Genomic DNA, 27,479 nt, shown 5'->3' with positions numbered 1-27,479 from the left:
CTGCGTGTGTGGCGTGGAGCGTTCTGTACATCAAATGCAGTGTTTACTAGCATTGTACTATCACTCATTGAACAAAGGACCCGGCCTTCCGTCTGCCCTTTCCCCAGCGAGATACCCACCTATCCCTGCTTCACCCCGTGGCCCTGAAGGCAACACATTACCCCGCTTGACCTCATATGCCATATTTCATAGCGCTGCGGCCCGCTGCGGCTCCTCATAGCACGTAGTACCGAGAGGGTCCCCGAATCCTGGGCTCCACTCACCATTCTGTGCATGAAATTACATCTATACGAGTGATAATTCGGCCTCTGGTCACACCCTGAAACACATGGTGCATCCATGCACACAGCCCCCACCCAGCCCACCCCTCCAAGTTGATCTGATGGTTTTTGGGTGCCTCTTGCAGGTCGTATCCACTGTCCACAGGTGTTGACCGCGGGTGCAAAACGTGTGGGATGGCATTGAAAACTGGCGCAGATGCGGCAGTAAAACACCCCCAAACCCAGAGAAAGATGGGGGCTTGGCCCCGCCGGAACGCACTGCCATCTTCCGGTGCACGGACCAAACATATCAGGGCCAAGTACTGCCTTAGTGTGCATACACATTATGTCCACCAGGGCACATAAGAGTTCACAAGCACGGCCTACCCTTGGCGATACCTGCGCCTTGGATTACGTTGCAATGTATTGTGCTGTGGAGCACTGTCTCACATTGTAATGTGTTGTGGTGCATGGAGTTTTTGCAAAGGCTGTTGCATTGCATAGTATGATTTTTTTTATTTGTTTTGCCATTGAGTGTGTTGTATTGCATTGCATTTAGTGGATTGCAGTGTGTCAAAGCGCATTGGCTTGTTTTGCGTTCAGTTGCACTGCACAGCTTTATTGTGCCTCGTTGTTGGACCCGGCCTCGTGGCGTGGTTCATCTCTGTCCCTCCACACCCTGTGAGCGTAAGCCTGTACCCCGAGTCCCCCGCGCAGCCTCCCCGTTAGGGTAGCCTGCACCCCGAGCCTGGTCGTCCTACTCCAGTTAAGCCTAGATCCCCCTAGAACCTCGACCAGGCCTGCCTTTCCCGCTCCACGTCCGGCTCCGAGCCCCTAAACCTTGCATGCCCCACAAGGCCCGGACGCCATCTTCCCTTCCCGACATCCCTGTCTCCCTGGGCCTAGCGTGACCCCGGCCCGCGCGAAACCCAGACTCCAAAGGCGCGCCAGTCCCGGATGGGGGGTAAAGGGCTCCCCGAGTGAGAAAAGCCGGGGAGTTTCGATGGCACCTCCGGCCTCCCCTGAGAGTCTGGTATCTGTCACACCTTTGGCCCTCCCCTGTGGGCCAGTTTCGATCACCCCTCTGGCCTCCCCGAGGGCTGGCTCCAGACCCGCTGGGCGTCTGGGAATTCCCGGACCCATCTTTCCAAGGGATCAAAGAGCCAACCGCCGGAGCTCGCCAACGACCAGCCCCCCGGGCAGGAGACCTCTGCCTGCGAGGGTCCGGAGATCAAAGAGCAAAAGGACTATAACTGGGCCGGCCCGACAACTAGGGGGCAGTTGTATCTTGGACCTGAAGCCCTGCTGATCTGATCACGGCTGACCCTAAGAAGACTGATCCTGAACCTCTGAGCCCTGCTGACGCTGTCGTGGCTCAAGCTGAACTTGTAACCATCGGAGCCCTGCTGACGCTGTCGCGGCTCAAGCTGAACTTGTAACCATCGGAGCCCTGCTGACGCTGTCGCGGCTCAAGCTGAACGTGTAACCATCGGAGCCCTGCTGACGCTGTCGCGGCTCGACCTCTAAGACCACCGGAGCCCTGCTGACGCTGTCGCGGCTCGAGCTGAACTCGTATCCATCAGAGCCCTGCTGACGCTGTCGCGGCTCGACCTCTAAGACCACCCGAGCCCTGCTGACGCTGTCGCGGCTCAAGCTTGAACCTGCAACCATCCGAGCCCTGCTGACGCTGTCGCGGCTCCTCACGAACTTCTCTGGATCGAGCCCTGCTGACCTCGTCGCGGCTCGAGGAGTACTCTGGTCCGGCTGGACCATCGAGACCACCATCACGACCAAGCCGACTCGACGGAGGTGAGGCAACCAGCACGACCATCATCCCGTATCCCCCAGCTCGAGGATTGAGAGCTGTGCGTAGGGTACGCCTCGTACTGACCCCGAGACTAAAAGACTGTCCCGCTTCCCCCTTCCTGAATCCTCCAGGACTTTATGGTCCTTCGACCACCGTGTATATAAGAGTGCTTCCTTCGTCTATTACTTATATAAAGAACTTGTTATTAGAATCCAACGGTGTGGTGTCTGTTCATAGTGTGGTGTGAGCTCCGTGTGTACGATCCTAGACCCGAAGTCCTCCCCGGTGAGGACCTCACAATCAAGACTCGGCAAGTTCTGTGGAAGAGGTGGGTCTTGTGGGTGTCGGGGTGAGCACAACCTGGCCCTCTGAGATCGCCCCTTCTAACATTGGTGGCAGCGTCGGGATAAGAACCTACGTCTAGGGATCGTACAGCACTGACACACTACCCGAACGAAGAGCAACCATGAGCATCACCAACGACGAAACCACCTTCCAGATGGAACTTCTGGGAGATTATACACACCGGCAGCTGAAGCAGTTTTGCATAAATCGCCAAATCCCGACAACGGGACTAAACACCAAAGAGGACTTTCAACAAGCTCTAACAGCCTGGATGGAGACCGGAGCCCAACCTCCAGCACCGACAGAAGCCGATGGAGGGGGAGCCCCCGGATCGAAACCCACGCCCCAGAGCAAGAAAGAGCCGAGTCCCCGACGGGGACTCACAGCACAGAGAGAGGTCTATCTCGAGAAGAGATGACCGACCGAGAACGCAACCGAAACCACGAGCTAGAACTAGCCCGGTTGAAGATGGAGGTAGAACTCAAGCTGGCCGAGAAAAAGCTAGCCATCGAGCAGCTGCGGCTGCAAGGAGAACTGGAGGAGAAGAAACTCCAGGAGAACATGACGGAAAGAAGCTCCAGCTGGAGCACGAGCGCAGCATATTGGAAATAGATCTAAAGGCCCGGAACGAAGACAACCGAACAGCAGCAACCCGAGAGTCCGTTCCCCCCGTGGAACCCAAGGTCCACATCCCCAAGGATGTGGTCAAAGAATATTACAAAAACGATGACATCCAGCAATGGTTCAAGGCCTACGAGGTCGCCATGACTTCCCACCGAGTTCCGCAGAAAGATTGGGGAGCCGGGCTGTGGGGTCGATTCCTGAGTGAGGGGAGAGACACCCTACTCGACCTACCGTCTGCCGAACAGACCTCCTACAGCCACATGAAAGAGGCCCTCCTCACAAGGTACGGGCTCACCCCAGAAATGTACCGCCAACGCTTCCGAGAATGCAAGAAGATCCCCGGCACCACATGGGTAGAATATGTCAATTTCTACAGCCGGGCCCTGGAAGGGTGGATCAAGGGCAGCAAAGTATCCACCTTTGAGGGACTCATCGACCTCATTGCGTATGAACATTTGTCCCTGAATTGCTTTGTGGAACTCCGACAGCACCTCCTGGACAGCAAGTTGGCTAACCCACGGAAACTGGCCGTCGAGGCCGATCGCTGGGTGAGCACCAGAGTACCCCGGGGGCCCGGGGGAGACTCTGGCCGAAATGAACAGGGATCTTCCCGCCAGAGGGGAGGGGGAAGTCAGAATAGACAGAGGGGATCCCAGGTAGGGTCCCCACGCAGCCCCCCCAGAAACCAGCCTGGCATCTCGCCTCCCACAGCGCGCGCAGGGTTCCCCCCAGCTAAGCCAGGGCCCCGGGTCAGCCAAGCCTGCTACCATTGCCAGCAACCAGGGCACTATGCCAATGACCCCCGCTGCCCTTTGTTCCAGAAGCCTGCCGCTGCAGGGCCCCCAGTGCGCCACATCACCTCAGTAGCCCTGGAAGAGGAGGGGGAGGAAGAGTTCGAGGGAGCGGACCCCGCAGCGATGATGTTAGTCTCCCTGGGTGATAGGGAGATGGTCCCAGGAGCCCCCCTACCCGACAACACAGAGAAATACCGACAGCAGGTGACTGTCAATGGCCACCACATAGGGGCGCTCCGAGACACTGGGGCCAGTATCACCGCCGTCAAACGGCACCTCGTCACCGAAGCCCAGATTGTTCCCCACATCTCCTGCAGGGTGATCGCAGCCGATAACTCCGTCCGCACCTGCCGGATAGCTCAAGTCCCGTTCGAATGGGGGGCGTCTCCGGAGAGTTACGAGTGGCGGTCCGCTCAGACATGCCCGTGGACTGCCTGCTCGGCAACGATCTAGAGAGCTCCCCATGGCAGCGGGTTGAGAAAAGGACCCACTTGGAGATGGTGGGCCTGCCCGAGTGGGCCTGTGTGAGCACCCGGTCGATGACTGCCTGAAGGACCACCCCCGAAGGGGCGACCGTAGAGGCGGCACCGGCTACCCCCGAGGACCCCGAGGTCCCTGAATCCCCTGAGACCCCTGAGCTATTCCCCGGGGAGAGCTTCCCCCCCGACGCAGGGCCCCTCGGCCCCGACGTCGAACCGACCCCGAGCTTGGACGATCTTCCTGAGCTGGCCCAGTGGCGCCAGGAAGGAGGACCGTCCCGAGAAGAATTCTGCCTAGAACAGACCTTCTGTCCATCCTTGGTTGGGCCGCGGCAGCAGGCCGCCGCCCAAGCCGCCGGTGACCAGTCCGGCTCCCACTTTGTCTATTGGGAAAACGGCCTCTTGTATAGCGAACAAAAGTCCGCCGAGCTAGGGTCAGCCCGAGTGCTGGTGGTACCCCTACGCTTCCGCGGCTTTCTCCTGAACTTGGCCCACGATGTGCCCCTGGCGGGACACTTGGGTCAAGACAAAACATATCACCGCCTAGTCACCCACTTTTACTGGCCGGGCATGCGCTCTGATGTGGAGGCCCACTGTAAGTCCTGCCCCACGTGTCAGTCCAGCGGAAAGAGCGGGGGGAAGCGCAAGGCCCCCCTCCAACCCTTCCCCGTGGTCAGTACCCCCTTTGAAAGGGTGGGAATCAATATCGTGGGCCCCCTCGACCCCCGGACCTCCCTGGGGCACCGCTTTATCCTTGTCTTGGTGGACCATGCCACCCGATACCCCGAAGCCATTCCCCTCCGAACGGTGACCGCCCCCGTAGTGGGGCGGGCCCTTATGGCCATCTTCTCCCGGGTGGGATTCCCCCGAGAAGTCGTCAGCGACCGAGGGACTAACTTCATCTCCAAATACATGAAGTCCCTGTGGCAACAATGTGGGGTGACATACAAATTTACCACCCCATATCACCCCCAGGGTAACGGTCTGGTGGAGCGATTCAACCGGACCCTCAAGGGAATGATCATGGGTCTCAAAGAGCCCCTGAGGCGTAAGTGGGACGTCCTCCTTCCCTGTCTCCTCTTCGCATACCGCGAAGTCCCCCAGAAGTCCCTGGGGTTCAGCCCCTTCGAGCTCCTCTACGGGCACCCCGTCAGGGGACCCCTCACCCTGGTCAAGGAAGGGTGGGAGACGGCGGCCCCAGAGCCCCCTCCCGATGTGTTTCGATACATTCTGGCCCTCCGGAACCAGACGAGGAAGTTCAGAGAACTGGCCGAGGCCAACCTCGAGGCCAGTCAAGAAGAAATGAAACGGTGGTATGACCAGAATGCCACTCTGGTCGAGTCTCAACCCGGACAGCAGGTCTGGGTGATGGCCCCCGTGGAGCCCTGTGCCCTGCAAGACAAGTGGACAGGGCCCTTCAAGGTGGTAGAGCGCAAGAGTCAGGTGACCTACCTCATCGATGTAGAGTCCCCCAGGAACCCCTTGCGGGTCCTTCACGTGAACCGCCTCAAGCCCCACTTCGCCCGGTCCAAGTTGAGCTTGCTCCTCGCCACGGACGACGGGGAAGAGGAAGAAACGGAGCCTCTCCCCGATCTCCTGTGTACCAGAGAGAAAGACGGCTCCGTAGAGGGAGTGAGTCTCTCCTCCTCCCTCTCTCCCGAGCAGCGCGAGGACTGTCGCCAGTTGTTGGGACAGTTCTCGGACCTCTTCTCCCTCACCCCCGGCGTCACCAACTGGTGCGTCCACGACGTGGACACCGGGCACAGCCCACCAGTACGGCACAGAGCCTACCGCGTCCCTGACCGAGTCCGGGCCTGTATCAAGGCCGAGGTATCAAAGATGCTAGCTCTCGGGGTGGTTGAGGCCTCTGACAGCCCATGGGCTAGCCCTGTGGTCCTGGTTCCGAAGGCAGCCGCCCCCGGTGCTGTTCCCGAGCTGAGGTTCTGCGTTGACTACCGCGGGCTCAACGCAGTCACCAGAACCGATGCGCATCCCATCCCCCGAGCCGATGAGCTTATCGATCGCCTCGGGGCTGCTCGCTTCCTTAGCACGTTCGACCTGACCAGTGGATACTGGCAGATCGCCCTCACCGAGGGAGCCAAGGAAAGATCCACGTTTTCCACCCCGGATGGTCACTACCATTTCCGGGTGATGCCCTTCGGGATGAAGAACGCCCCCGCCACCTTCCAGAGACTGGTGAACCAGGTACTAGCGGGGTTGGAGGAGTTCAGCGCTGCGTATCTGGACGATATAGCAGTGTACAGTTCCCACTGGCCCGAGCACCTCCAGCACCTCTGGGCGGTGCTGACGGCCCTGAGAAGGGCCGGTCTCACCATTAAGGCGAGCAAGTGCCAGATCGGACAAGGGTCCGTAGTCTACCTCGGGCACCAGGTCGGAAGCGGCCTCGTAGCCCCCCTCCAGCCCAAGATCGATGCCATCGTGGCCTGGGAGGCCCCCACGACCCAGACGGAAGTGCGGGCGTTTCTAGGGCTCACGGGGTACTACCGACGGTTCATCAAGGGGTACGGCAGCATCGTAGCCCCCCTCACGGAGTTAACCTCCAAAAACCAGCCGAAGAAAGTCAGCTGGACCTCTGCCTGCCAAGAGGCGTTCAAAACTTTAAAAGACGCCATGTGCACTGCCCCCATCCTACAGGCCCCCGACTACTCACGAGAGTTTGTAGTCCAGACGGACGCATCCGAGCATGGCATCGGAGCAGTCCTGTCCCAGGTGAACGGGAGCGGCCTAGATCAACCAGTGGCATTCATTAGCCGAAGGCTACTCCCTCGAGAACAAAGGTGGAGCACCATCGAGCGGGAGGCCTTCGCGGTGGTTTGGGCCCTGAAGAAGCTGAGGCCCTACCTGTTCGGTACTCACTTCCGGGTCCAGACCGACCACCAACCTCTCCGGTGGCTAATGCAGATGAGAGGGGAGAATCCCAAATTGCTGCGCTGGTCCATCTCCCTCCAGGGGATAGACTTCACTGTTGAGCACCGGCCTGGCTCTGACCACGCCAACGCAGACGGCCTGTCCCGATTCTCCCGCCTCAGCGAAGAGAACCCCCAAGAGGATGGGTAGTTCTCCCCGCCTTCAGCTGGGGGGGACGCGTGTTGGACCCGGCCTCGTGGCGTGGTTCATCTCTGTCCCTCCACACCCTGCGAGCGTAAGCCTGTACCCCGAGTCCCCCGCGCAGCCTCCCCGTTAGGGTAGCCTGCACCCCGAGCCTGGTCGTCCTACTCCAGTTAAGCCTAGATCCCCTAGAACCTCGACCAGGCCTGCCTTTCCCGCTCCACGTCCGGCTCCGAGCCCCTAAACCTTGCATGCCCCACAAGGCCCGGACGCCATCTTCCCTTCCCGACATCCCTGACTCCCTGGGCCTAGCGTGACCCCGGCCCGCGCGAAACCCAGACTCCAAAGGCGCGCCAGTCCCAGATGGGGGGTAAAGGGCTCCCCGAGTGAGATAAGCCGGGGAGTTTCGATGGCACCTCCGGCCTCCCCTGAGAGTCTGGTATCTGTCACACCTTTGGCCCTCCCCTGTGGGCCAGTTTCGATCACCCCTCTGGCCTCCCCGAGGGCTGGCTCCAGACCCGCTGGGCGTCTGGGAATTCCCGGACCCATCTTTCCAAGGGATCAAAGAGCCAACCGCCGGAGCTCGCCAACGACCAGCCCCCCGGGCAGGAGATCTCTGCCTGCGAGGGTCCGGAGATCAAAGAGCAAAAGGACTATAACTGGGCCGGCCCGACAACTAGGGGGCAGTTGTATCTTGGACCTGAAGCCCTGCTGATCTGATCACGGCTGACCCTAAGAAGACTGATCCTGAACCTCTGAGCCCTGCTGACGCTGTCGCGGCTCAAGCTGAACTTGTAACCATCGGAGCCCTGCTGACGCTGTCGCGGCTCAAGCTGAACTTGTAACCATCGGAGCCCTGCTGACGCTGTCGCGGCTCAAGCTGAACGTGTAACCATCGGAGCCCTGCTGACGCTGTCGCGGCTCGACCTCTAAGACCACCGGAGCCCTGCTGACGCTGTCGCGGCTCGAGCTGAACTCGTATCCATCAGAGCCCTGCTGCCGCTGTCGCAGCTCGACCTCTAAGACCACCCGAGCCCTGCTGACGCTGTCGCGGCTCAAGCTTGAACCTGCAACCATCCGAGCCCTGCTGACGCTGTCGCGGCTCCTCATGAACTTCTCCGGATAGAGCCCTGCTGACCTCGTCGCGGCTCGAGGAGTACTCTGGTCCGGCTGGACCATCGAGACCACCATCACGACCAAGCCGACTCGACGTAGGTGAGGCAACCAGCACGACCATCATCCCGTATCCCCCAGCTCGAGGATTGAGAGCTGTGCGTAGGGTACGCCTCGTACTGACCCCGAGACTAAAAGACTGTCCCGCTTCCCCCTTCCTGAATCCTCCAGGACTTTATGGTCCTTCGACCACCGTGTATATAAGAGTGCTTCCTTCGTCTATTACTTATATAAAGAACTTGTTATTAGAATCCAACGGTGTGGTGTCTGTTCATAGTGTGGTGTGAGCTCCGTGTGTACGATCCTAGACCCGAAGTCCTCCCTGGTGAGGACCTCACAATCAAGACTCGGCAAGTTCTGTGGAAGAGGTGGGTCTTGGGGGTGTCGGGGTGAGCACAACCTGGCCCTCTGAGATCGCCCCTCCTAACACTCGTTTACTGTACTGCAGTGTCCTCTTTCATATTGTACTGTTGTGTCTTGAATTGAATTCCATTGCATGGTGTTGCAATCCGGTGTGTGTGGTTTTTGCTTGTGGTGGTGCGATACATTAGTGTATTGCATTGTCTTGTTTGTTTCTTACAGTTGTATTTTTATCATATTCCACTTCGGATTGCATTTCAGTGTAGCCGGCGGGGACGTGGCTAACATTGGTGCAGCAGCACCGGTGTCCAGGACACACTGCAGTATTTTACTACCCAGCAGCAGTTAGGGGCCATTTTCCGTGCTTTCACCAGGGCCCAGAGCAGCAGCACTGGTAGCGGGGTTACACTGCTTTGTTTTGCAGTGCACGGCAGTATATTGCATTTATTATATAGTTAGGAATTTCTTGTTTAGTTTGTGGTGATGTGTTACAGGTATTGTGTGCTGGGCATGTTCAGGGTTCGGTACTGTTTACCATTCTAATTTGGCCCATATTCACATATCACCTTTTATTTTCATAATACATAATACACTACACTCTATAGGTCTCCATTACTAAAAATTTGAACTATTAGTGTTGCATTATTATTTGCTACGCCAAAAACTCAAACTTTTACTAATGCGAGACCTATTGCATTGCAAATGCTTGTTTTCTTTGGTGTTGCTTCTGCCTGGCTCTGGACATCGTTGCAGCTTCGACTTGGATAGTTTAATTGAGGACTAATGATGTGTGACTTCTCCTGAAGAGGAGTCCTGTCTTTTTCCATCTTGCGCTGAAAGGTTTATCAACAAAAGGAGCCAGTTGTAAAGTATTTGGGGTAACGCTCCGCGTGAGCTTCATGTATTAAGAGATTTAGAATCTGTGTATATTTTATGCTTTCCCCTGACTAATACAACGAAAATGATTTTAATATAAAATTGGGGAGAATGAATGATTGTTGATGCAATAATATTTTTGTTTGAGTTACATTAATTATGTATATCTGCTCAGCTTTGAACCCAAGGTTGAGATGATATGTAGTGAATGAATGATAGTTGATGCCATAATATTTTGTTTGGATTACATTTATTATCCATAACTTTTCAGTTGACACACGCGGTTAAGATGATAGGTTACAGAATGTTATAAAAGAATGAACGAATGCTTAAAAACGTACAGATTTTTAAATACATGTACTGTACCTACAAGTTCTAAAGAAACATTATTTTGAAGCTCTTCTGATTGCAGGATAGGTGAGACATTACAAGAATATATATATATATATATATATATATATATATATATATATATATATATATATATATATATATATATATATATATATATATATATATATGAACCAGCAATCTTCACCACCTCCGCAGCTGCAGCGAAATGAAGAGACGGATCCAAGGCTGTTGGCAAGGTAAGATTCATTGTGTACCTCTCAACGGGCGACGCGTTTCGAGCATCACGTGCTCTTGTTCACACACCGTGCACCCGGTCAGCTTTGATTTTATATACTTTTTTTGGGTGTTGCTCCACCTCTCAAGTGAGTCACAAGGTCAGTAGTAAATATTAAGAAAATACTTTCGTTTACAAAGGGTCCTATTTACATGTTGCATATTCGCATTTGAGAAAATATACATAATACTTTATCTTGCCAACTGACCTACACAATTATAATGATTGTCTAGGTATGTTGAGTTACGGACTTAATTTAAGAAACATATTAATTCCTGCATAAATGCATTGACAGTACCTGTACATATTAATTCCTGCATAAATGCATTGACAGTACCTGATAATAAGCACATGTGGATTAAACACTGTGCACTATGTAGGGCATTCCATTGTCGTGATCATCAGTTAATTATAAAAACCTAAAAAACATAGAATACATACTTTGTATCCCATATATACAATTATTGTACATGATTTACAAGTTATTTACATATAGCTGCTTGAATGCAGGTTCCACTAAAACTGATTACATGATCACCTATTGGTTTTCTGAAATGTCACATGCCTACAATCCTGCACCTCATAGGGTACTGCTGTATATACCACCACTCTCACTCCTTGCCTCCTTATACTTGGCATATGGATATGTTGTTTACCATAAATACAATGTTGTTTGTTGGACCTTAAAAGACCTGTGTTACATAATAATTGGTGACTTCAAACGTGATGCCCTCCACTCCGAAGCTATAAAGGAAGGTTAGTCTATACCGTGAAACAACTTTGTTTCACCCCTTACAACGTTTCAGATCCCTGTGTTCTTATCCTAAAAGACTAATTACAACTATAGTGTATACATACATATTTACAAATGTGGATAGCAACTAACAATAAAGAAAAAGAAAATTTTATTTTTCATCAATATTTACATTGTGCGGTCTGATGTGTTATTTCGGGCTAAATCATTTCAGATTTTTCTCTCTGTTGTTACTCTTTTGTAACCGCTTTCCAGCATAGCACTAGGTCACACAGCAGTCCTCTTAATTCACTGATTTACTTCTGTTAGGAACTCCCCTAATGGTGAAAACATAAATTATAAAATTTACGGTCAATACGGAGCTTTTTCAACGGATTGCCAGAAAATTATAAAAATAGTCATTTGATTCTACAAAAAATTATGCAGATCTTCCGTTGTATTGAGCCCGTTTGGATATTTACTATCAAGCTCCACTATATATTGCGTCTCCCTCCTTCTCAGCTGTAGTGTAGTTCCTATATTCCCAATAGGCTCTGCGCATTGGAATAATGTAAACAGCAGTGTAGACGTAGGACTGAGGTCATCTAGGTCTCTACTGACTATATTAGACTTAATTAGTTTTGCCAGCTAGCTCAGAGGTCACTAGAAACTTTCTCGAATGTTCAGGAAAGAGTTAACTCTCCTGATTTAGACAAGAAGGGATTCGTTTCTGACAACCGCATAAACATGACAACTTTTCTCCCTCAGAATAAAGAGTATAGACAACTATTTCACTCAGTCAATCGTGCATGCTTAATTTCACCAGAGTGCAGAGAAATAGAGAGACGGGCGTTTTCAATAAAAGGTGTTATTTATTGAGCAGTCTTCTTTCTCATGCAAGAGAAATGAGTTGCCACAATTGAAATACTTATCATGAAGTAAAGTGCGTACAGTAAAAGTAGTATTATGAAATAATACTGTAAAAGCATTGATATGGTTTCTTAGCCATATGATACTTTAAAACGGATAAAATATATACATACATAAAAACATTGACTAACGTACTCAACTGGTGCTTCTAAGATACGCCTACCCCGGTGTACCTGAACTAAGCCTAATACGTGGGAAGGAGTAAGTAAGTTGCAGTTTTAGTTAAGTTGGGTTTTTGCCAAGAATCTGAATCAAGAAATCTCTCAAGGGTTTAGTCAGCTCCGTACCTTGGTTCTAGAATGTAGGAGGTCTTGTATCTCTCTCTCAGGACTCGATCTCCCAGCAACCCGCATGGGTGACTGGAAACACCGGAGCTGGATTTCTCAGCAAGAGAAAAGACATCGTCTCTCTCACTGCGTCAAGGGAGGGTCGGCTTCCTTCGTCTCTCGCATCAGCTGGGCGTCGGGCAAGTGGATAGCCGCTCTGCTCCAAACCACCGTGTGTTTGCTTAAGGCAACGTTGGTATATTTATACCTGAAAGGTGCCGTGTTTGACGTAAGGTTGGACATAAGACGTCACTGAGAACTAACAGTTCTTTCTGGACTCCAGGAGTTCTTGTGCAAATCAAAACAAAAGCAGGGGGAATTCCCGGGCTGCTGGAGGCTTGGTTTGTTTAAAGAACGCGTTGTACTTTCTAGGAGTCTATGGGAGTAGCCTTGCCGTATTTGGATGCACGGGCTATGACTAGATATGGACATGATTCCTATGCCTTCATAAGGATATGTTTTATTATAACCACACAAGGGCATGAATCGGGGATATCTAATTAGGGTCCTTGTCGTGTATTTCTATAGGTTCTGATTCGATCCCCCTATTCCTGACCCTATTCTGGTTAAACTTACTAGCTAGTTAACTAACAGTCAGCCCATGAGGCAAGAAATCCCCCATGATGCAGATACCGTTATCTGACGCAGTCACACTACGGCACAGGAACGTGTTATCTGATTAGGTCATAACGCTTGAGATCTAATTAGACAAGCGATATTCCTCCAGCCCCTGATAAGGCATACGACGTTCTCATAACAAATCAAACCTATGACAACCTGGATAATCCGTGCGGCCATTGTTTTGATTTCACAGAGAACTTTAGTAAAGAATGTGCTAACGAGCAAGTCGTATGACATCTTTATTGACGTACCTATGTCCATCCTTACGTCAATCTCGGCACCTTTAAGGTATAAATATTGCCGACCTTGCCCTATGCAAACACACGCGTGGTGACAAGACGGAGCAGCCATACTTGCCGAAGCCGAGAGCAGAAGCAGACCCCGCAGGCAGCAGCCCCGCCTTCCTGACGCGCTGAGAGACGCGCTGCTATCTCAAGCCGAGAGACCCAGCACCGGCGCTTCTGGGCAGCCCTCGCAGGCAGCCTGGAATATCGAGAGCAGAGAAAGAGATACCATTCCTCATTCATCCTAAATTCCAGGTACAGAACTGAATAACCCCTCCTAGAGAATTCTTTAGTTATTCACTTGGCAAAAACAAACTTAAACTAAACTGTAACTTTCTATTCCCGCCCACGCATTAGACTTAGGTCAGGTACACGGGGTAGGCGTATTTAGAAACACCAGTTGAGCACGTTTAGTCAAATGTATATGTGTATGTAAATATATTTTAATCATTTTAAACATCATATGGCTCAGAAACCATATCAATGTTTTTACAGTATTATTTTATACTATTGCTTCTAATGTATGCACTTTACTTAACTATAAGTATTGCAATAATATCGATCCATTTCTCTTGTACGAGAAAAGAGACTGATCAATAAATAACACCTTTTTATTGAACACGCCCGTCTCTTCCTTTTCTCTACATTCTGATGAGACTAAGAATGCACGTACTGACTGAGTAAAATAATTGCCTTGTGCTCACACGACTCTCGAGATTGACTCTTGATTAGGGGAGAGCAAAGTTGTCATGTTCTATGGTTGTCAGAAACTAAATCCCTTCTTGTCTAATCAGGGGAGTTCATCCTTCCTTGAACATTCGAGAAAGTTTCTAGCGAACTCTGAGCTTAGCTGGCAAACCCAAAAATTAAGTCTAGTTTCGACAGTAGTAGACCTAGTTAACGTCTGGCCTAGGCCTTTACTGCTGTAGGTACTATTCCAATGCGCAGAGCCTATTGGGAAAATAGGAGCTACACTACATGGCGCCCAACGTGTTTGGAAAGGGCGATAAAACTAACGTAAGACATTTAGAGTAACTCAGTCGTGCTTTCTCACTCAGACCCCTTTTCCCAAATACTCCAAAGACGTCTGGAGTGGGTGAAAGGTTATTATATCCTCCAAAACCTCGCAGGAGGGAACTCCTATGTATGGTTCTTGGTCTAGTCAACGTTGAAGGATAAAACAGTTCCAAAATATTGTGCACCTAATCTCTGTTTCCATAAAGAAACCTGATCTGCAAATAAAAATAATACCATCCTGTCAGTAAAATGGGAGACAGTGATGGAGAAAGAGAGGCAATTAGATTAGCTACTGAAATAGCAGATGCTGATGCTACCATGCAAACAGCAGACCCGGATATAATACTCATCCAGGTCGCCAAAAGGAGATCTATAACCTTAAAACTTATAGAAAATGGACTGACACCTAGAGGTGGCACAGTCATATTCGTAATTGAGGCACACGAATATCGGCAGACAGAGGTATACTATACATGGATACATTTTCCAGCAGCAAATGCTGTAACAAAGTACTTCCACTATTACAAAGTAGAGGAACCTCCTGAAACGTACACTCCTTTCGAGGAGGTGGAAGTACCACTCAAATTCCAAGAGCATTTGCTCTTATTTGATGGCGCCCTAAAACATAATAATCACATTACAAGGCTCGGTCCTTTAGGAAGACCAGGAGCAACGTGGCCGGTCTTAGCCGGATACACACCACATCCAGACATCGACGAGATGACTGCACCAGAGCTATTAATACAGCTAAAACAACTACTAAAAATTCACAGACAATTAGTTCAGTATGTAATGCGGACTTCAACAATTCAGCCAGCGATTAAAATTCCACAGCTGACCCCTCACCAGGGGAACACAAATAAAATCACACCACAGAACATCCAATCCTGCCTAGGTAAAGTTCCAGCTAAACGGGAACAGATACCATTCTGGTTGGCACAGAAAATCACCCAAATAGAGGCGGTGTTTCCTGACACCACCCCATTAGAAAAGCACAGGATTCTGACTATATGTCTCCCAATGGGAATCGCACCACACATTGAGGACTGTGACACTTGGGGTACGGTCTTTGCTTCAATCTACACAAAAACGCACGGTGTTCCATCCATTTCGGTAATACCAGATGTGCTAAAACAAATTCAAGATGAATACGGTCCAGAACCTGCTTTAACTCTTGGTATGAAATTACTGAAAGACTTCAAGCAGGTCTCGGCTATATTACTAGCCAACATAAAGGGTGAAGCAGCAAACGTGGCGATCCGCCAGAGGTTAAAAGAGACAGATATAGCAGACCAACCAGCTGAAATTGCCAGAATCATAGAAAAATCCTATGAAGAACTAGGCAGAGATAGTCTAGGTGGAATACCAGTAAAACCGCAACTGACTACAAGTCCAGAAAAAATATTTTTTAATAATAATTCACCAAAAAAGAACTGGGATGGAAATAAACAATCCAATCCTAAAGAAAAGAAATTCCAGTCCAGAGGAAGGTCTCCTAGGCGAAGAGAGAAATCTCCAAACCCGAGACAAAGGTCACCTCAGAGTGAACCCTCTGGGAATAGATATAACCTTAGAAATAGGGATAATATTAAAAAACCTGATAGATATCAAGACATTGATACACGTCCGTCTCAATCTTTTCAGAATTCCTCGCAGAAATCGGAAAGAAGAGGACGATCAGAAGAGCACGCCAAGTCCAAAGACAAGGAACCTGCTCAACTGAAAAAGAAATCACAATTTCCAAAAAAGAAGGTAGCCAGTATCAAGGTAGTTAACAATGCCGAGAATACTGAGGACACAACTGAAAAACGGAGAATGGGCTCAGACAATGCTAGACAGCGCAGCAGAGGTGAGCATAGCTCGCAAAGTCCTTATGAATCATCTGGAGACAGTGGACACGAATGAATACCTTCAAGTGGAAACTGCAGATACCAGAGTTAGCAAGCCCCACAAAATATACGAGATAACATTACGTATAGAGGGAGATAAGACTAGGAAAATAAGGGGACTATTTTGGGATAACCTATCCAAGGGCTATGACATCCTTCTAGCTGAAAAAGACTGGCCACCGGAGTTTGTCAGGGAGTGCCCTCATGGCGAAGAAGTAATTATGCCTGCCTTCTCGAATCAAATACCGATTCATAAAAAATACACACTTGCTAGAAAGTGGGCAGTGGCCTTAGCACCTGCTTTATATAAAAATCACGTAGGATGGGATGAGGATTCTCCTCCTCACAAAGTCCAGTTAAAATCACAACCTACTGCACAAAGGCAGTACCCAATTAAGCAAGAAGCTAAAAAACAAGTAAATGAAATACTAGATCAGCTAGAATACCAGGGGGTGATTGAAACTTGCACCTCACAAATGAACAATCCTTTGTTTCCGGTCTCCAAACCAGACAATTCGTACCGTCTAGTTTTGGATTACCGACATCTTAACACATGTTGCAAAACTCACACAGTGCTGCACTAATGAATAACATAGTGCGCAAAAAATACAAAACAACCTTGGACATCTCCAACGGATTCTTTTGTCAAAACATAGCACCAGAGAGCAGATATTTAACTGCATTTTCAGTAAATGGCACTCAAAAACAATTCTGTCGGTTAGCCCAGGGGTACAAGAACAGCCCGGGGGTATTCTCAGCGAGAGTAACAGAATTACTACAACTATATGATGATGAAGCATTATCTTATGTCGATGACATTTACTTAACAGATGATGACTTGGAGACTCACTTGAAAAGAGTGAACACCATAATACTTTTTTTTTTTTTTTTTTTTTTTTTTTTTTTTGCGTAAGACCTTTATTAACATAAAGTAGAATACACAGCATGAGCCCACAACCCTGAGGCCGGCTCGCCACTGCACCTTGTTAGATCAGTACAATCAGAAATGAATATGCAAAGTCATCTGTTAACGGTAGATAGAACCATCCGGTATTTTCCAGTCAGGGCACGCATTGTACAATCAACATGAGTCTTACATTTTGTGATTTTATCAACCAACCTCTAACTTCCCCAACTTAAGACCTGCTATTGCCTTCAGTGACATCCTATACAGTGAGCTAAGCAGTGTTCCATAATTCCTTCTAAATAGTCTTCAGGGGCCATAACCACACGACACTCACTCACCTCACGGCGTCACCCACACATCAACTAATCCTCCCCATTCTCCTGTAAGGAGTTCAAATAGTCTGTCAAAAAGCACCATACATCCTTGGGCTTAGATTTAGCAGGTAAGTCCTCTTCATACGTTTGTAGGTTATCCCTACAAGTAGACATGCTATGCATCCACATCTTTACAGTCGGTATCTTACGGCTGTGCCAACATTGTGCCACCTGTCTTTTGGCCAACAGCAGTGCGATAGCACAGAATTTGCGCTTCAGCGCTCTGAGTTGGGGTATAATACCGAGCAGACAGACCTGTGGTGTGCAGTGCACCTCGTCATCCAACATGCTCGACAACGCGGCTGTGACCTCCTCCCAGTAACTCGCCACACGCTCGCACTTCCATGCCAAATGTACAAAGTCTGCCCCATCCCTGTTGCAGCGCTTACATTTGTCTTCCTCTTGAAGCCCATATCTGCGCATTTTCACCGGTGTGTAATAGCTTTGGTGGATGAACTTGTAATGAATAATCCTCAGATTCCCGTTTGGTGTAAGTATCTGAGTCAGTGCGCATGAACTGTACCATTCCGCCTCCGTCAGTGGAGCCTCCAGTAGTGTATCCCATCTTTCTTTGGCTTTAAGTGTGTGGCCTGCTATGTCCGATTGTGCAGCAGAGTAAAGTTTGGATACCAAATGAGACAGATCGCTCGTGGTGATCAGCATCTGTAATGGCGCTAGCGTTTCCGGCTCCTCCGGGAATGAAGGGTAATGTCCCTTCAATGCCCTAGTCAATCTGTAATATGAGAAGCGGAACATAAGAGTCTGATTTCGTATGTAATCTAGTTTATCAAGTTCTATAAATGTGCCCCCCTGAAACACGTCGCTCATTTTGTCGATCCCGGCTCTGGACAGTAGTGACATCCCCACTTTCTCGCTAGTGACTGATAAGGCCTGATGGTGCTGTAATGGCATGTTCGGTGCGTATAACGGGGTCTTGTGGGCCAATTGTCCTAGTTTATTCCATGCCTTGATCGTGGTGTCTACCGTGTTGATGTCTTTTGTATGAAGCGGGGGTCTAGTGTGTGTCAATATCGCCGATAGTGGGACCGGATGGGCATCCCCTTCCTCAATGGCCACGTGTGTAATGTAGGGGACTTCGTGATACCAGTACGCTGCGTACTGAGCCTGAGCACAGAGATAATATAGGAGAAAATCGGGAACCCCGAAACCACCCTTTGCCACTGGGAGCGTTAGGGTCTGTAATTCAATGCGAGCCTGCTTACCCGCCCAGATCAAGTTTAGTACTAGTGATTTGATGCGCCGAAAGACCTCCCGTGTAGGCGTGATTGGGATGTTGTTGAAGAGATACAACAACTTAGGCAGGATGTTCATTTTGACGATCGCTATTCGATCAGCTATGGACAATGGCAAGTGTATCCAGCGATTGACCTTATCTTCCAGTTTGGCGATGACCACTCCGTAATTCGCACGTATGACTTCGTCTGGGTCCCTATGAAACATGACACCTAGATAGCGTATGGGGTCGCGCTGCCACTCTAGTGGATAATCTATTGCAAAGGAATCAGTGGAATCGGTGAGGGGTATTAGCGAGGATTTGGACCAGTTTACCGCCAATCCTGAGTGACCCCCAAAGCGGATGTACTCCCTAAGGAGCGGGTTTAAATGTGTTTCTGGATCGCGAACATAAAGCAACATGTCGTCCGCATAGAGCGATATGTGCAATGGTCTGGACACAAATTGCAACGCCGATTCCCTGTAATTTTGACGCACTATGCACGCTAGTGGTTCCAACGCTAGCGCGAAGAGCAGGGGTGACAGGGGGCAGCCTTGTCTCGTTCCCCGACCAATGTCGAATGGCGCCGAAACGTACCCATTTATCCGGACCCTCGCACACGGTTTGGTATACAACAAGGAGATCCACTGAATAAATCTTTTAGGAAAACCCATCCTATTGAGGACGGTCAACATGTATCTCCATTCTATTGAATCAAACGCTTTGGCGGCGTCGAGTAGTACAGCCACTGCTTTAACCGAGGGTTTTAGATAGTGCGCCAGAGCAAACAGGGACCTTGTGTTATGTGAGGTGGCTCTCGTGGGGACAAACCCTGCTTGGTCCGGGAGCACTAAGCGAGTCATCAGGGGGGACAATCTGACAGCTAGTAATTTTGCAAGTATTTTTGAGTCCACATTTATTAGGGATAGGGGCCTGTAGGAGTCACAGTAGTCCGGGTCTTTAGCCGGTTTGAGGAGCGCAATGATCATAGCTTCACGCAGAGTGGGGGGGAGCAGTGAACCTTCAAAGGAGGTGCCGTACATGTCCACCAAATATGGGGCAATGATATCGACAAATTTTTTGTAAAATTCGGACGTGTATCCATCCGGACCCGGCGCTTTACCGTTTGGGAGCGATGCAATCACTTCAGTGACCTCCTCTACCGTGATCGGCCGAGCCAGATATTCCCGATGGGCATCTGACAGCCAGCCAATCGCCACATCATGGAGGTATTCGTAAGTTTCCTCCGCTGTAGCCGTTGGCTGAGATTGGTATAGTGTGCAGTAGGAGTCCGCAAAACATTTGACTATGTCCGCCGAATGTGTGTGAACTACACCCGCCTCAGATTTGACCCGAAGGATCGCCGAATGCCCCCGCCCTTCACAAATTTTCCGCGCCAGTACTCGCCCTGGCCTACCCCCTTCACCAAAAGCCCTTGCGGAGTGTTTGCGGTCTAGATACTTGATTTCTGACGTTAGGAAGTCGGCATGTTCTGTGTGTAAGTCTCGTAGTTGGGATAATAGCTGTATGTCCCGTGTATTTTCATATTGCAGTTCCAAATCCCTCATCTGACTTTCGCAGCGGCGGATCTGGCTCCTAATGTCTTTGAGTACACCTATGGTGGTGCTAATGCAGACGCCCCTTATCGTGGCCTTAAAGGCTTCCCAGAGTAGACATGGGTCGTCCGTAGTGTGAGAGTTATTAGTGAAGTAGTCCTTGATCGCTGTAATCAGGGTGTCAACATATACGGGGTCTGTGAGGGCCTGGGAGTTAAAACGCCAGTGAAAGGGGGGAGGCGTGTAGTGCGGAATGTCTAGTTGCAATACTACCGGATTGTGGTCCGACAATGTGCGTGGAAGCACCTTTACCGTACGAGCCCATAGTGCAATATCCCTGGACCCTAGCCAATAGTCCAGTCTGGACCAACTATTGTGCGATGCTGTAATGTGAGTAGCGCCTGGCTCGTCGGTATGTTGTAGTCTCCAGATATCCGCTAACGCTAGATCGCTCATCATGTGGTCTATCATAATCCTCGCCTGCTTGTGTTGTTCCACTGATTGGGAAGATCGATCCAGCCCGTCCCGCAGTGTTACGTTCCAGTCCCCCCCACATAAAATGTGTGTGCCAGTGTGGTCCTGTAAGTGTCCCCAGATTTCCCGATAAAAGTCAGGTGCGTCGGTGTTCGGGCCATATATGTTGAGGAGTGTAATGTGTTGCCCCCTGAGCTTGCCGGACACCAGCACGTATCTACCAGCTGGGTCTTGAGTCACATGTCTCTCTTCGAAGTGTACCCCTTTCTTGACCAAGGTGATCACCCCCCGGGAATAGGAGGAATATGAGGCTCTGTAGGACGATCCCGCCCATCTCGACCCCAATGTAGCGTGAGTATGCGGAGCCAAGTGCGATTCCTGCAGGAACGCAATGTCAATATTCCACCTGGTGAGACTGGCAAACACTTGCCTAATTTTCTGTGGGCATGAGAACCCTCGTATATTCCACGTAAGGACGTTTAGTCCGTACTTGCTACCAGCATTGGAACCTGGCGTACCCATTTAACACAGTACCATTCAACCCTAAGCACGCAAGCAATCCACCCCCATCCCGACCCCATCCAGCTCCATGAACACCACTTGCAGACACAAGCCCCAGCAGGGCTAACACGTAACATGCACTGGTTTGCAATACCTTCGGTCTTAGTAAACAGTTAAACATCCCTCCTCCCCAGATCCCTCCCACTCCAGCAACCCCAACCTGCCGAAGCCTTACCCTCTCAGAGCACAATTCCCTCAACAGTGTAACCAACAACTTGGTGCTCATGGCAAAACTCGTGTAGGGTTGTACCCTCATGGAGGACCGCTAGTGGCGCAGCACGGCACCCGACAGACAGGTGCAGGCGACATTAACATGAATCTAACTGAAACGCAAAGTATGTGTCCATTAATCCACATGCCCACAATCCCAGTACCACCCCTGCTTTGGATGTAGGCAATGATGCCGCCCAGAGAAAACAGAACCCCCTTCCATAATGTACAGACGTGTAGGGGAGGGGCCAATCTCACTCAAAGCAGTGTGTCTCTGTCCCCGCACTTAATTATTGCCCGGCCCCACCCAACCTGGACCTCAGCCGCCAGTGCGGTCGAGACGCCTCCAGTAGTGCACATCTCTCGACGTGGGACGAAGCACAATGTCCACCAGACTGCTACGTTAGAGGCCGTTCCCCTTCCAGTTCTGAGGGCTTGTGAGCACAGAGTACACATAAGGACCCGATCCAGTGCCCCAACGTGCGGTAGGAGCAGGCGCTTCATGGCCGTTGGTTCTGAGCTCCCATGTGGGAGGTCTGGTAGTTTAGTTCGAACATGAGTGCCCGCTACAGGTCAGGGCAGGATAGGGCTCTAGTTACAGTTAGTTCAGCCGCTCCCCACCCTTTCACCGCCCAATGCACAAATCAAAAATAAAACGCCAGCAGCTCACCTCAAGCAGATGTTCATCAACAAACCTTATATAGATAGCCGAAAGTGACAATGTGGCAGAACCTCGTGGCAGTTTGTGCAGAATTCTCCACCGCTCTGCAAAGTTTGAGTGGTCTAGGCGCCTCAGTCCGATTCTCCGTTCTGGTCTCGTCGGGCTTCCGATCTCGCCTCTTGCTGTATTTTCTTGACAAGTTCGAGGGCCGCCTTAGGTGTCGGTAGCACTATCGTCCGCTCCTTCCACACCACTCGCAGCCGGGCAGGATACAACATGGAATATCCAACGTTTAATTCTCGCAACTTGGCCTTGACCGCAGTGTATTCCCTGCGTGCTTGCTGCACAGCGACCGTGTGATCGGGGTAAAATTCCAGAGTGTTGCCCTGGTGAACGATTTTGCCCTTCTCCCTTGCAAGCCTTAGGATCACGTCTCTGTCCCTGTAATTTAGGATCCTCGCAACTATCGGCCGGGGCGTGGTACCTGGAGGCGGTTTGGGGCCTAGCGATCTATGGGCCCGCTCCACAATGAAGATCTGCGATAAGGCTTCCGGTCCAAATATATCCCTGCAGAGCCCCTCAACATACTGTTCCATGCGGCCCGTGTTGGTGGATTCTGGCAGGCCCGCTATGCGCACGTTATTGCGCCTCGAGCGCGCTTCCAAATCCTCCTCCTTTGCTTTTATTACCTCCAGGATGCGCTCCATTCCCGCGCATTTTGAGGTGGATGTGCGCGCCTCGTCTTCGACCGCAGAGATCCTAGTTTCGGCTTCATCCAGTCGTTCTCCGTGCTGTTCTTGTCGGGCAGCCATGCCATCCATCCTGCACGTTAGATTGTCCAACTTCCCGTTGATGTCCTGAAGATTTGTTTGGATCGCCAGTAGTATTTTCTCCATGTTGGTAGACGGTGGCGTGGCCGAAGACCCGCCAGCCTCCGCTGCGTCATCCACTAGCTTAGCCCCCTTCCTATTGTCAAAGGAGAGTTTTGGCTGTTGTTTGTCAGGCTTGCCCATGGTGGCGGGCGGTGAAGGCGCCTTACTCAGCTGGGGTCTAGCCGCCCTCGTCACCCTGGTCGACGTCGCCGTGTTTCCGTCTTGGTGGCAGGCAGTAGACGTACTCAATGGCTAGGTCGTTCCCAAGGTGGCCTTCTCCTGTTGTAGTAGCCCTGCAGTGTTATGGAAGCGATGTATACCTGCCAGTACCACAACGTTGAGGGTCGAGGGTGATGGTTGCGTACGTGCCTGTGCATATAGGGCGCCCTGTTGTTAATCCATCCGGGGCCACTGCCCCCTGTGCGTGTGGTTCGCTGCCCCCGAAGTCTGTCCTCCCTCCAGTCTCCTGCTCCTTGGCCTGCAAGTCGGCGGATGCCAGAAGGCCCTCAATGCGCTGTGCCCAGCCGCTATGCGTGCTGTAGTGTGCCCAGATCCTCTATGCGCCGGTCCGCCGTTGGGTCCGCCGTTGGGGCGCCTCGTTATTCGAGCAGGGGTCCGACGGCGTTAGGCCGCCGATACCGCCACTACTGGAGGGGGTGCCGCCATCTTGTCAGGCAAAACAGGAGGTGTGGTGGCGGACTCCGCCGCTAGTACTCAGGTATGCTGCGTTTCGTTCACGCTCTCCGGCCCTGGTGGTCCGCGTGCAAGGATGGGCGCTGATGGTGGGGTTAAGCGGCTCTCCCGCTCACGCCCTTGCTCTGCTCGCAACGTACCTCCAGGCGGCCGCCGGCCATGTTGTCAGGCAGTCCGATGCCGGTCACCGCGACCTCGGCTTTTCTCCGCGATGAAGGGGAAGCGGCCGCCTCCGCATACATCCAACTGTGCTCCACATCATCCCACACTAGAACGTGGTCTTGCAGGGTGGTATGGTGGGGTTTTAGTGGCAATGAATCACATCGTGTGATATCGCCCGGCGGAGCTGCAGTTCAAGCAGCCATTCCGCTGTGCGCCCCCTAGCGCCTCAACACCATAATACTTGGTTTCGCTGCAGAGGGTTACAAATTCAACTTCAAAAAGTCCAGAATTGCCCATCTGACGGTCCTATTCTTAGGATATGAGTTATCAAGTGAAGGCAAAAGCCTGGCAGACAATTTCCTAGAGAAATGTGCCGTAATCCAAGCTCCTAAAACACTAAAAAACCTACAGTCAATTCTAGGCTTCCTAAATTTCGGAAGAACTTACATTGCAAATTACGCAGAAAGGGTCAAACCCCTTTACGATCTAATTAAACCAGACTTTAAAAGATCCAGTTGGACTCAAGCACACACAGAAATTTTGAGATCCTTACAAACAGACATGCTAATTAAAACAAAATTAGAAACCCGTGATAATACACGCAACCTTGTGATCCGAGTCATCCCAGGGAGATACGGATTCACATACCTAACCTCTAATGAGGGAGATAAGGTACCAATTGCATTCAAATCACATTTGTACACAAAAGCTGAACAGAGATTCAACAACAAAGGAAAAATTGTTCAAGCAGTTCAAACCGCAATAGCTAGAGAAAAAGACATAGCTGACGGTAGACATATCACAGTCAGAACAGCAGAATCAGCCTTTGAGGCATTAACAACACCGTGTACTTTACCAACAACAACATTGGATCCAGAATGGTTACAATGGGTAAATTCAATCACAACGGACAAAGTATATTACTTCTTTGATCCAGAACTAGAAGAATTAAAAAATCTAAAATATGAAAAAACGTATCCTCTGCCAATCGACATTCTGCCTCTACGACATTACGCCTGTGTAATCTATACAGACGGACATGCTCAACCCTCCGTTTGGGGAGAACATGCATACAATCCCACATGTGAGATTACAAAAGAAGTGTGGCACGGAGGTAAACTAAGACCTCTATTAACAAAATCACACTCAGTAGAAACTAATTCAGAACTACAAACTGAAATATTAGCTTTGAAAATGGCGCTAGATAATGCGGATCGCGAATTCCCGACACTTATAGTGTCAGATTCATATTTCTGCGTCAAAGCATATAACAAGGATTTGCAGACCTGGATTCAGAACGATTACAAAGATGACACGGATGCACCAATAAAGCAGAGACTGCTCTGGGAACAGGTAGCTCTTTTGAAAAAAGAACTACCAAAGACTCACGTGACACACTCACTGAGTCACCAGCGTGATGGCGTTCACGTTGTAGGGAATTCATTGGCTGAAACAGCCGCAGCGGCAGCCAGTAAACCGGCTCCCGTAGATCGAAAAAAGTGTACATTAAAATACATTGACGGCGAAACAGTGCTGGCAGTAAAAACGTCATCAAAAGGCGACTGCTCGGCGTTACCGATCAACTATCCACTCAATTACACATACATCATAGATGCAAACTCCATTCCTTTTGCTCGAATCCCTGGAGTGGGGGATAGAGTGATTCCAAACATGGACAGGAGAAACTTGTTAATCGCAGACGCACACATGGGCGAGGGTCTCAGACACCTTAAATTAAAAGATTCTCTGGAAGAATTACAATCACGGTACTGGTGGCCAGGCATGAGCCTGCACTACACCATGTTTGTAAAAAACTGCCCAAACTGCAACAGAGATCGCAGTGGGGAGAGAAGCAGTTTAATACCTCGTCGTATCAAGGCAGATAACATCACCACTAAAAAGAATGGCTTGCGATTAACATATACAGGCTAGTTCCCACTTATAATGTAGATCCACAGCACTCGGCTGACGTCCGGACTGTTATACAAGATTTGCGAGTCTAAATGGCATATACGCTAAGAGCATGCTACGTTCGACCATTTTTTTTTTCCTTTTCTCAGGCAATCCAGCCTGGGGGGGGGAAGGAATGGCCAAATGAGCACAGCCCAGCGGGAATCTTCTCACTTCCTTCCTGAGGGTATGGGATGGTGTAAAGAAAAAACCAAGACAGAAAGCAATCTATAATAGAAAGGATATTAGGTTCGGGAGCTGGGTGGGTCAAACATCTAATAAGTGTCCAACGTAGTCTAAATAACTTGCCAAGAAATTCTCTGAAGGGATTCAGTCCGTACGAATTATTATTCGGAACTAGGATGTTGATCTCTGACCTTGATAGTCAGACTTCAGTGGTAACAGAAAAAAGCTTTGATGTCAAAGACCGTTTGGCTATTTTGCAGGACTTAAACAAAACAAGAAAAGACCTGAGCAACATACAGTTGAAAGAACAGCCAACGACCACTGAAGAATCACCACCTGTCCCAGCAAGACCTGTCTGGATTCCAAAAGTCGGGGATCTAGTCAGGGAGAAGATCGCGGTAAAGAAGGAATTTGGGCCTTCTTACAGAAAAGCAGTTCCTGTATTGTCTGTCAACGGGACAAGATCAGTTGTACTACCGCCACTTGCTGGAAAAAAGGAGAACCGAGTTGTATCCATCGACCTGGTAAAACCACAACATGTGGCCGATAACCAACAGTAGGCCAAGTGGACTCCCAATAAGTAGCAGAACACCAAGGTTTGCTACCAGTACAGAGGTCCTATCAAAGAGGCTCATCACATTCGAAACGCCTACAGAAGAACAACAAGGACTATGCAACAATGCAATAGAACTTAGACCTCTGAAAACCCAAATAAAGACATTTAGCAGAGACACACCAATCTATACAGAAGTACCAAGTGAAAATGCAAGAAACAAAAATCCTGAACCAATTGGAACAATTGACAGAACTGCATCCGGTTACTTCATCAACTTCGATGATTCCTCTGAAGGCTTCAGCGAACAAAAGACACAGCCATCATCAAAATCCTTTAAAGACAAAGCGAAGGAACTTTTGAAACAACTGAAAGAAACATATCTAGTTTCTCCATGGATTGAATTTTGGGTGGGTTTTGGTGCATTTATCCTCATACTTTGGCTCATCATGGTATTTACCTTGGGACGCTTCATTGAGGGAAAATATGCTAAAATGGACACAGCAAGTCAGAACATCAACTTGGTCCTCAAACCACACACATCTTCACACGTCGAGAAAAGAGAACTTTCTTCAGAACTTTCTTCAGCCAACTTCACAGCAATTCCAATATCTGGTGGGGTAGCCTGGGACAACACTGACTATGAAATTTATGGTCCGGTCGAGATCCTGAAATATCCACACCAAATCAAGATCTCCTTGAGTGACTTTGCAAAACCAAACTCATTTGCTGATGATTGGGACTTTGAAAGTATAAACAATATGATGTCTGACTTAGTAATGTCTGCTAAATTTACAAAACATGATTATTTGCAGGGTTCTACAAATTATGACAGCATGTACTGCTATAACCATTATGGTAACCATTTCTT

Source organism: Lissotriton helveticus, chromosome 7 (genome assembly GCF_964261635.1).
Source record: "Lissotriton helveticus chromosome 7, aLisHel1.1, whole genome shotgun sequence".
NCBI lineage: Eukaryota > Metazoa > Chordata > Amphibia > Caudata > Salamandridae > Lissotriton > Lissotriton helveticus.
The sequence above is the reverse complement of the archived record's forward strand: the minus strand, read 5'-3'. Positions refer to the sequence as shown.